The sequence below is a fragment of the Balaenoptera physalus genome (assembly GCF_965194825.1).
Source record: "Balaenoptera physalus genome assembly, chromosome: 14".
Classification (NCBI taxonomy): domain Eukaryota; kingdom Metazoa; phylum Chordata; class Mammalia; order Artiodactyla; family Balaenopteridae; genus Balaenoptera; species Balaenoptera physalus.
Window position 1 is genome coordinate 35,550,207 of NC_138893.1, and position 11,913 is coordinate 35,562,119.

The 11,913-nt window shown below is 40.5% G+C and overlaps 1 long non-coding RNA gene across 1 annotated transcript in view; it reads left to right on the forward strand.

The window, feature by feature from the left end:
• LOC309642837 overlaps positions 1 to 2,923 on the forward strand; it is a 259,826-nt gene extending 256,903 nt beyond the window's left edge. The window contains exon 2 of the long non-coding RNA XR_014253406.1: positions 2,824 to 2,923. This is a non-coding gene — a long non-coding RNA (uncharacterized lncRNA). The remainder of the gene's footprint in view (positions 1 to 2,823) is intronic.
• Positions 2,924 to 11,913: the final 8,990 nt, after the last annotated feature.

Sequence of the window (11,913 nt, forward strand, 5' to 3'; positions counted from 1 at the left end):
CGTCTACCAGAGTTTAAGAAGCATGCTTAGTCAACTTCACTCCTTCCTTTACTTTAGTGGGGGCTGGTCACCTGCAACTCTTCATGTTTGTTCACTTGTCTACACGCCCTGCTCATTTGTATGCAAGCCCAACAGAACCAGCTAGCTGGTCACCTTTGCTGCCCTCCCATTTAGAGTTCACGTGTCACATTCCAGGTCCTCAGTAAATGCCTGTTAGAGGAGGGAGAGGAGGGAGGACTTCAGTGGCTGGTGCTTTGAAATATGGTGTAAGAAGGTTGTACTTTTTCGTTGTATGTGATTTGGTTGGCAGCATGCTGAGATTTTAATTATCTGTACTTTAAAATATTGCAACCATGGCTATTATAAAAACACTTTCCATTGTCCTTGATGAAGGGAGGAGTTCTCATTCTAATTTGGCTTATATTTGTCATTAATGAGAAAGAAAGAAATCTTGAGTGGTCCCTAATTGAAAACAGAGAATACATTGATCCACTTTTGTTTAGGAGTCTTATGGAAAGTTTAGATATAAAAACAGTTTTCTTAATTATATCATGATACAAAAATAAATAAATCATTTCGATAAGAACACCAAGCAAGATAGGCTTTTCTAATTGAAGTGCTTTCTTTAATATACATGTCTTTCGTTGAATAGTCAGGAAAAATGAGTCCAGAATAAAGCCTTAGTGCAGCGCTGTAAATAGATTTCATCTTGAGTGTTTAATTGCTCAATCAACAGCTGCTGTGTCAGGGAAGTTGGTGAAGCCTCCTCTGGGCTCTCCCAGCCACCCATTGATCCATCCTTCTTTCCATCCTTCAACTCAACAAACTGAATACCTGCTATGTGCAAAGCACTGTTCTAAATGCTAATGATAGAGTTGAGCAAGATGGACAAACGGAAATAGGGCCCTGATCCATCAGTGATGTCTACCAAGGGCTCATGAAGTCCATGCCCCGCCCCCATTTTTTAAGGAGCATTTTTGAATCTTTTAAGGCCTATTCAAGTTGAAGTAACCAGTAAAGTACTCTCAAGTTAATCATAGCAGCACCAACTGATTGCACTTGAGTGTTACCTTCTTGTGAGGGTAGAACTTCATGTCATCTGACAAATACTGATCCTAGACAATGAGGTAATGGTAGATGTATCTGGTAGCATGAAGAACTAATGATGAGCTCATATGCAATTTTTCCATGATTCTCTTTGTTAACCCATGAATTTAATTTTTTAAAAAAATATAGTTGAAACCTGAGAGGTGTTCCAAGCAAGATTGGAACAAACAAAAAAACCACAGAATTATCTCCAGTATAGGGACACTTCTTGGATAATTAAAGGTAATGATGCAAATGGTCTATGTTATCCTTTTCTGCATTGCAGAGAACTCATTTTCATTCACCACTTGGCTTGCAGCCGTATCACTGAGAAATGAAAGATGAATGAAAGTAAATTGTATTTAAGAAAACTTCATCAACATTTATGACACGTGAGTTTTTGGTTTGGAGAAAAATAAGTACCAACTGCTGAATGGATTTAGAATTGTATTTAAAAGGATGTTTTTTGCCAGTAGCTTCTAAATCAAATAAACTAACTGAAAATTTTTCATACCCAGGATCTAATGAGTCTGATTTAGCTTTTTAATTGAGAGTAATTACCTTCAAAAGACGAAAAACAAACATCAAAGCAATGGGGAAGAGGTGGGTCAGTCAATAAATAGACTTAAGGCAACTGAATTCCATTTGGAAAAATATACAAGTTCAAATCCACACCTCACTCCTTATACTGAAATTAATTCTATATGGATTAAAATTTTAAACATAAAATATGAGATGTATCAAAACAATGTGGGAGTTTTGTTCTGTTTTGTTTGGTTTACAGCAGAGAAGACCTCTCTATTCAAGTCACAAAACCTAAAGCTATAAAGGAAAAGATAGATATATTTGACCACAGACAACTTTTAAAACATTTGAACACCACCCAAAAATCCAATAAACAAAATCAAAAGGCAAATGGCAAAAAGGGGAATAGATAGCAGCACAAATGACAGACAAGGTCTGATTTCTCTATAATATAAAAAGCCCTCATATACCCATAAGAAAAAGACCACTAGGAAAATACTCAGAAGGCAGACAGAAGAAAAATCCAAATAGCCTTATGAACATCTGCAAATTAGAATAGACAAAGAAGATGCCATGTTTTACCTATCAGGTTGCTCAGCTGTGTTAAAGCACAGGCTTGCCAGGAAAAGGGGACACGGATACTAGGTCATTTGGGGTGTAACTTGAAGCAAGTTCTTTGGAGGGCAATTTTATAATATCTATGAATATCTTAAATGTGCATCCCTTTTGATCCAGCGATTTTATTCCAGGAATTTATCTTACAAATATTCTGGAAAGTGTATACAAACATGTATTTGTCAGGATGTTGACTGCAACACTGTTGATAGTAACAAAATACTAGAAATTGGCCTCTAGTCAAACACCTTATGTTGTCTAATGGAATAGTATGAAGCAAGTAAAAAGCACAAGATCCATGCATAAGCTGGTATGCCAAAATACCAATTACTTTGTTAAGGGGGTAGAAAAAGGCAACAGAAAAATACAGATAGAGTGCTCTAGTAATTTGCATTTTATTTTATTTTTAAAATTTTATTTATTTATTTATTTATGGCTGTGTTGGGTCTTCGTTTCTGTGCGAGGGCTTTCTCTAGTTGCGGCAAGCGGGGGCCACTCTTCATCGCGGTGCGCAGGCCTCTCACTATCGCGGCCTCTCTTGTTGCGGAGCACAGGCTCCAGATGCTCAGGCTCAGCAATTGTGGCTCACGGGCCTAGTCGCTCCGCGGCATGTGGGATCTTCCCAGACCAGGGCTCGAACCCGTGTCCCCTGCATTGGCAGGCAGATTCCCAACCACTGCGCCACCAGGGAAGCCCCAGTAATTTGCATTTTAAAATACGTATGGGTATGTATGCATTTGTAGGAACATTGCTGGAAGAATATTGAGATGGTGGTTATTTCTGAAGAATATGCTGGGTTTGCAGAGGAGACAAATTAGTTTCTCATAAATCCCTTTTGGTTTGTTTTAGTCTTTCATCATATTCTTGTGCCATTTTCAGAATTAAATAAGACACATCTTTTGATTAATTTAGGAATATTTGACTTTTAGCCTGATTTTAGACTTCAGCCACCCTTATATGATTTGGGGGTCTGTATCAGAGCCTCAAGTAAACCACTGCCCTGCTGAGGTGAGTGGTTCACCATGTGGTCAAGAAGACGAGCCAGGCTCCTCCATTTGCAAAACCGCCAGCTTTCCCACTCACACATCTGGCATCCAGAACACGTGGGGCCCTTCCCGTTAGAAAACAGAATCCCCATGACCCAGGCTCTCCATGAAGATTGATGCTGCTTCTGCTGGAGAACCACAGTGGAAGGTGCTGCCCATCATGTTTCTTATGATACATTTCTGGTAGAATTCAGCCCAGGAATTTCTTTTGTAATTTTCTATAGGAGTTGGACAGTGAAGTTCTAGAATTGACTTTCTTTACCACATTGCTTTCTTTGCCTAGAATCTTAGCATCAAAATCAGTGTTCAGTTCATAACTGGCTTTTTGATAACTATTTTAATGATCTGCTTATGACCAAGGTATTTATTGAAAATCTTTTTTTGGAGAAACCATGACATCAGTGTAAATTGTAAAGAAAAGAACAGGTTTAATGCTACTCTGACTAGAACCTCTTCTGTGCTGTAGGTGAGATGAAACCTTTAAGGTATGTTTTCCTTCTAAGAAAGACAGTATCTCCTGCATAGTATTCTTGCCAAAGATAAATTAATTTGAATCTAATCATGAGAAAGCAATCAGACAAATCTAGAACCTAGTTTATTCTAGTCAGTTATCTTATAAAACCTCAATGCCATGAAAAACAGTAGACAACAAAAAAAAAGGTTGCTACAAATTAAAATAGTTTCCTGAGATACAACCAAATGTATTGGTCAATATTATTGCCCAAATATTAGATTCTGGATTAGGAACAAGAGGCCAAAAAAAGATATTTGGGGGACAATTGAGAAAATTAAATATGAACTATATATTATTAAATAAAATTAATATTAATTTTCCCAGGTATGTGATGGTTATGGCCTTATTATTAGGAAATGCATGTTAAAATATTTAGAAATGAAGCATTTTGGTGTTTGCAACTTGTTTTCAAATGGCTCGGGGGAAAGGTTACAGCTAGAAAGCTACAGCAAATGTTAACAAAATGTTGACAATTTGTAAATCTAGATGAAGGATATATGGGTGTAAACTGTATTTTTCTTTCAACTCTTCTAAGAAAGTTTGAAATTTTTAAATGAAAAAAATGGAGAGAAAAAATCTAATTTGACTCATAAAATCATACTGTTCGAGAAACAGACTCACAGAGAACAGACTAGTGGTTGCCAAGGGGGAGGACAGGTTGGGGATGGATGGAGTGGGAGCTTGGGGGTAGCAGATGCAAACTATTATATATATAGAATGGGTAAACAACAAGTCCTACTGCATAGCACAGGGAACTGTATTCAATATACCCTGTGATAAACCGTAATGGAAAAAAGTATAAAAAAGAATGTGTATATATATATATACATATATAAAACTAAGTCATTTTGCTGTGACATTAACACAACATTGTAAATCAACTATACTTCAATTTAAAAAAATCATACTGGTGTGTGTGTGTGAAGAAAAAAAAAAAAAAATCATACTGTTCCTAAACAGTTATAGCAAAAAAATAAAAATAAAAGAAGAAAAAAGACTTTTTTAGGTTAGGCTTCTTTGTGCCATCCTCCTGATTTGACATTTATCCCTTATTATTACCAGGTGAGGACGTTCTCTTGGTAACGTCTCTGCCACTCCTAGTTCCTTTGGCCTGTTCTGCCCAATGGGCAGCCCCCGCCCCTCCGCGGCCTCCATTTCTGCACTCTGGTTTCTGCCAGGCTCCTTGACCTGCCTGCTTTACACCTCATCCCAGTGGAGAGTGTTTCTATCAGGGTCCCAGGTGGCTTGTTTTTCTCAACCTTTGCCCCTGACCCCCTTGGCTCCCCAGGTGTCTCTTCTTTCAGACCTCTCCCCCTCCTCCTGCCTTTGTCTAATTAAACTGAAGTGGTGCCACCTGGCCAAGTCTTCCTTCCTGGGCCTCTTTGGGTGGGTTTTCCCTTTTTCCCCCTCTGGGGCTGTCATGAGTTTCTTGTCAGCATCTTTGGCCTTTCCTGCCCTCCTTTCCCCGCAAGCTGGCCCTGTGGCTGCCCCAGGTGTCTGGTTCTTAGCTGTGACGGAAATTGCTGATGGCCTTTTCAGAACCAGGAAGACCCGATTGGGACAGCCTCCACGCCTTTGCAGACACAGATTCCAAACATGGGTGCCCGTTAGGTTGACTTCTCGAGCTGGGGCACATGTGTGTGTGTGTGTGTGTGTGTGTCAGCCTATGTGTCTGGAAGGGGTGCCTTTGCCTCTTCCTCCCTGGGGGCCCTCCTGCCCCTTCTCACCCTGGTGTTGACCTTTTCACTTTCACACTTTGAAATTTAATTCCAAAAGCTTTCCTGTCATTCCACTGGAATCCCCAGGACCCCCAAAACAACACCCAAAACAAATAAATCTTAAACAGTCAAGGCTAATTGAATGATTTACGTTCTGGGTCCATTCAAGCAAGGAAGCCAACTCATGGATCAATTCTTACCTGGATTTCCCAGATTTGAGCTGTGATCTGGCTGATGGGGTTGGACCCTTAGTACGGTGACTATAGTATAAAGTGTATTGTGAAGAGAAATGAAGGCTGGAAAATTATGGGGACCAAGAGACAGTCATGCTTTGGGCCAGAACGTGCAATCTACAACTTATTGCTGACCTTAGTGAAATACTTAAGCAAATGAGCAGTAAACACAGCTACACGTAACGAGGTAGCAGTCACACTGCCTTCTTCTCTTGACTCTTGGATATTCTTCCTTAAAGTTTCCAACAGTTGAGAAGCAGAGATGAATAAAGATGGATGGAGGATCCGAAAAACTGAGTTCTAGCCCTGACCTGGCCACTGATGAGCTTTGCAATTTTGTTCAAGTTCCTAAACTTGATTTCTTCTGTTTCCCCATTTCATAAAAAGAGGAAGTGGGTTGGAGGGCTGGTAGATTTGATGATCTCCAAAGTCTCCCCCAGACTTAAAAGTCCACGTCTGGAGTTTTATATTCTTCCCCTCTATTTTTTACAAAGTGCCTTTTAAACATGGAGAGGAGGTCTTACTGTTTTTTGTAATTTGAGAAGCTCAGTTTTGAGCAGTCAACCCTGATCTGAACCCAGGGCTAAGATGATACAAAAGGAACCCTGTGAAAATCAAAGACCACAGTGTGTGGGAGAAACCTGCAGAGCATCGACACCCAGGTGTCTTCCTTATTGATGGGAAGCTCAGGGGAGCGGCTCTGCAAACACCCTTGGACCCTCATGCCTGCGTGTCTGCATTCTACACCACAGAGCCCTGCCTGATTTCATCACCTCTCCCTAAGTGTTTGACGATGGTGACTTTGATCTGAGCCCGAAATCCCAAATCAGAGTGATCGTTTGTTTAAAATTGTCACACATCCGGAAATTCTAAAACCCAAAACAGAAAGCAGTATAACAAGGAGTTTTCTTTCTAGTCTGTTAAGGTCATTAAGGAGCACTGTCCTGATTCAGATAGCTGCCTATGCTTAGAATTACTGAGTTTCCCCAGCAACAGGTTACAGAAAGAGTATACTAAGTCATGAAACAGAGCAGAAGTAAAATGAAAAGGTAGAAAGAAAAGTATGACCAAGTAATTCCTTTGACAATTACATAATTTAATCTAAATAGAAGGCAGATTTAAAACATGGATCTAAGGAATGAGGTGAATTTTAAGTTTGGAGGGGTATTTGCTAACACATATTCTGGTTACCACAATAAGAATAGAGTTGAGAATTCTAGCCCTAGTGAAGCCGGTATCATTTTAACACCACTTTCCCTCTATTTTACTAAGCATTCACCTCCACGGGTGTATGTCTGTATAGAAAGGCAACAATTCCCACGCTGCTTCCAGAAGGAAAAAGCCTTTGGAAGCTTCCAGCTTCTCTCCGCCCCCGTCCCCCGCCAAGAGGGGGCGTGGCTTACCTGATTGACAGGTTTGGGAAGGGAGGTGCGCGTCCTTGGCTCCGAGGCAGCTTGGCCGCAGGCTGCCTACCTTCTGGGGCGTTCGGTCACGCAGTGAGCTCACAGACTCACATCTGTAGGGGGACTTCCAGTTGGCCAGAGCTGCCTATGACTGGGGGGCCAACTCCATCTAATTCAGGGTGAAGGATTCAGAAGCCCACTCTGTATTCACAGTGCCACCATGCCCTCTAATTTAGCTTTATCTTGAATAAAGCTGATTTTTTGGTCTCCAGTTGTCTGACTCCTCTGTGTATCTCAGGCAGGGAAGAAGGGGGTGTTATTTATTGTGGTCGCTGCAATTTCAATAGGTACCTACAGGGAGCCGGGTTCATTTCCAGGAACTGAGTCTATACAGAAGGCTAACACTTGGTCTTTGTCCTGAGAAATCTGCAGTCTAGGATTATGAAATTCAATTTCATTAGGTTTACTGTGGATGGGGTTCTTCCTCACTCTTTTTTTTTTTTTTTATCTCTTTGGGTGTTATCATTGTGTCCTATAAATAAGTAAACGGCATTGCGTTTCTAATGTGAATTACGGCAGAGCTATTTTGGTCCTCTTTGTATTACACTTGGGTTTTAACAGCTCACAGAGAACAAATTTGATTGTGTTTATATTTAAATGTTCTTAATGAGGGAAACAGAAGGATTAGATTCAGTAAAAACAGGAGCAGCATTCTGAATGTGTTTAAACAAGTTTTCCCCACTGATAAATAGAACTATTGAGCATCATTTTCAACTAGACTGACAAGAAAAAAGTCGTCAGTTCCCCTAAAGAATTTGTACAATGCTCCAGGCGAGTTACAGCTGGATCCTCTTAAAGAAATCAATCTTTCCTAGTAAATGACTCATAAGACCATTTAAATCTATGAAGCTTTTCAGTAAATTTATTCAATTAAAAGGATTTTCAATATTTTAGAAAATATTAAATTACCCATAATATTCTTGCAATGGCAGAATGGAAAACAAAACACAGCACACACCCAAGCAGCCCTGCTCCAGCGCTGACAGCCTGTGTGTCAGCAATGCCCTTCCAGCCTTCTGACAAGTCTCATGTAGATTGATGCAAGTTACTTTGGTGTGTTAATGCTGACAAATTTACTGGTCATTCATGATAATCACCCCTGCTGCTTTAGGGAAAACACTTTTTAAGTTCTAAGTATTGGGGGATTATATTATGCCATACTGAATAGGAAAAAAACAACTTCTGTAATGACAAGGCAACATCAGTAAAGACTCTGGACCAGATAATCATAATATGCTCTTATTAGAGTAACCTCTCTGTGTCCAGGGTGTATTTCACCTCAAATTGGGACTGTGACTTTTTCTTTTAAGTCACTTGAAAAAGTTCACTTTACAGACTATGCTTTGGATTTCTATTGGGTTGGCCAAAAGGTTTGTTCGGTTTTTTCCGTAAGATGGCTCTAGTAGCACTTAGTTGTCTTTAACTTCATTTGAAACAATTTTGTTAGATTGTATGTGACAGCTGTCATATCAGCGTGCATTTAAAAAGAGACATCAAAATTGGTGAAGTTTTGTGTAGCCATTTAAAAAAATTGAAGATGGAAGAAAAAAATCAACATTTTTGGCATATTATGCTTTATTATTTCAAGAAAGGTAAAAACGGAACTGAAAAAGTTGCAACTGCGTTTTGCAACTGAAACGCAAAAAAAGATTTGTGCAGTGTATGGAGAAGGTGCTGTGACTGATCAAACGTGTCAAAAGTGGTGTGCAAAGTTTCGTGCTGGAGATTTCTCTCTGGACGATGCTCTACGGTCGGGTAGACCAGTTGAAGTCGATAGCGATCAAATCGAAACAATAATTGAGAACAATCAACGTTATACCACGCGTGAGATAGCTGACATACTCAAAATATCCAAATCAAGTGCTGAAAATTATTTGCACCAGCTTGGTTATGTTAATTGCTTTGGTGTTTGGGTTCCACATAAGTTAAATGAAAAAAACCTTCTTGACCGTATTTCCGCATGTGATTCTCTACTGAAATGTAATGAAAACATTCCGTTTTTAAAACAAATTGTGACAGGCAATGAAAAGTGGATACTGTACAATAATGTGGAACGGAAGAGATCGTGGGGCAAGGGAAATGAACCCCCACCAACCACACCAAAGGCCGGTCTTCATCCAAAGAAGGTGATGTTGTGTATATGGTGGGATTGGAAGGGAGTCATTGATTATGAGCTCCTTCCAGAAAACCAAACGATCAATTCCAACAAGTACTGCTCCCAGTTAGACCAACTGAAAGTGGCACTCGACGAAAAGCCTCCAGAATTAGTCAACAGAAAACACATAATCTTCCATCAGGATAACGCAAGACCGCATGTTTCTTTGATGACCAGGCAAAAACTGTTACAGCTTGGCTGGGAAGTTCTGATTCATCCGCCGTATTCACCAGACATTGCACCTTCGGATTTCCATTTATTTCGGTCTTTACAAGATTCTCTTAATGGAAAAAAATTCAATTCCCTGGAATACTGTAAAAGGCACCTGGAACAGTTCTTTGCTCAAAAAGATAAAAAGTTTTGGGAAGATGGAATTATGAAGTTGCCTGAAAATGGCAGAAGGTAGTGGAACAAAAGGGTGAATACGTTGTTAAATAAAGTTCTTGGTGAAAATGAAAAACGTCTCTTTTTATTTTTACTTAAAAACCGAAGGCACTTTTTGGCCAACTCAATACTTATGTAACTCATTTTTCTTTGAATTTGACAACACATAGTAGAAAGTACATTCTAGTGATTGGAATACTGAGCTGAATAGATGGAGGAATACAATGGCTAGAAAGGCAGTTCTCACCCATCCCACCTTGCCAGTAGTTGGAATTCACAATTTAAGAGGTATAATAAGATTTTGGCTTTGACTTTTGGTGTGCAGTGAGTCAACTATCAAATGGGGAGAATCACCTACCTTTCAGGTCTGAGGATGAACACAAAGAGTTTTTAAAGTCTGTTGAGGTCCCCACGAAAAATGATTGTGTTAATTCTGCAAGTACTCATTGGACTCAGAGCAATGAAGTATCACTTTCCACTAGGCTGGGAAGAAGAAAGTTGGACGTTGCCAAGTGTTGGTGAGGATGTAGGAATCTCTGCATCTTCCTACCCCACCTGTGAGACCAGAAGGCAGTGCCGTGCACAGTAAGCATGAGTGCCTTATGACTCAGCAATTCTGCCTTTCAAGGTATGTCCCAAGCAGATGCTCATACAGGTTTCTTCAGGAATGGTACAAGGACGTTCATTGCAGCATTGTTTCTCATAGTGGGACTTGGAAGCAGCTGGGAAGAGTGGGCATGGTGGGAGGTGGGGGGTGGAGAGGAGGAGAGGCATACCACAGATGCCCTGCAGCAATTGGAAATAACAGAATAGATATCTACAATGAAACATGGGTCAACTTGGAAACATAGTCCTGACAAAATCAAGAAACAGAGTAAGATCTATATAACAGCACTACTTATGTAAATTAAAAATACATGCAAAACAGTATTCATGTTACAAGAACACATACAAACAAAAGGTTCGAGTCAATTGGAGTGATTCCATATGGTAGGGGTGGGCAGTAGGAGTAGGGAATAAAGAATAAATAAACAGTGTAATTAAACAATACGAAAAAGGGGGTCACACATGGAACAATAAATACCGTATGGTGTAATGGTGTACTATGAGCTGAGGATGATGAGCTCAGACCTCTGCATTTCAAGTACCGCCTCTCCGCCAGCTCTCTCTCTCTCTCTCTCTCACACACACACACACACACACACACACACAGGATTGCCCGGTGGTGACGTATGGGCCAAATCAGGGCCTCGGATATATTTCGTTTGGCCTATGCAATACATAAAAATGGTTTGGATTAGTTACTAAGACTTAAAATCCAGCTTTTCAACTACTCTTAAAAGATCCAGCCAGCTTGGGCTGAGGGTCTCAGTTCCCAGTTGTGCCCAGAAACTGCCCCATCTAAAATAAGCTTGCAGTCTCCAGGCCATCACAGCCCTCACCCCACTGCATCCCTGACAGAGGATGAGGGTCAGCTCCCAATCACCTTTGCATTATGTGCTAAACCAGACGCTTCTCCCGTTCTGTTTCCTACCTGGGCCTTGAACTGGTGCTGCCTGACATAGATGTCAGCTGCCTTCCACGTCCTTTTTCCTGCCATGTCCTCTCAGAGGTTTGGTTCAACCAGACCAAGTGAAGGAAAGGGAGGAACAGGGATAACTCCTAAAACTGGTTAAAGCATGTTGGGCGGTTGTGGGCCTTTCCCTGAAATGAAGGAGACCCAGGTAGGATCAGGCTTGAGGGGAAATTCAAGAGGCCCCCACCCCTTTTCATCAGGAGATGTTTCAGATGCCCTTAGGAAATCCAGATGGCACAGTTAAATAAACAGTGGCTGTGTGAATGGGGAGTTCTAGGGAGAGGTGAGAGGTCAAAGTTGGAGGAAAACGAATGGGCACCATCAACAGAACTGTGGTATTTAAAGTTCTGGGACTGGATAAGATGACCCAAGGAAACTGCAGAAATAGAGAGGGGGAGGGAGATTTAAACAAAAAAAAAAGAAAACAAGGAGGTATGAAATAATCTCTGTTGAGAGGGGTAATGTGAATGAAATATGAAAATTTAGGAGAATTCCCTGGCAGCATACTTTTATATTTTTCCTAGAGCAATAGTCAATTGGATAGAGCTCAAAAAAATCCCGTTAAGTGCAAAATGCATGCTGCAGAATGGCCTGTGTA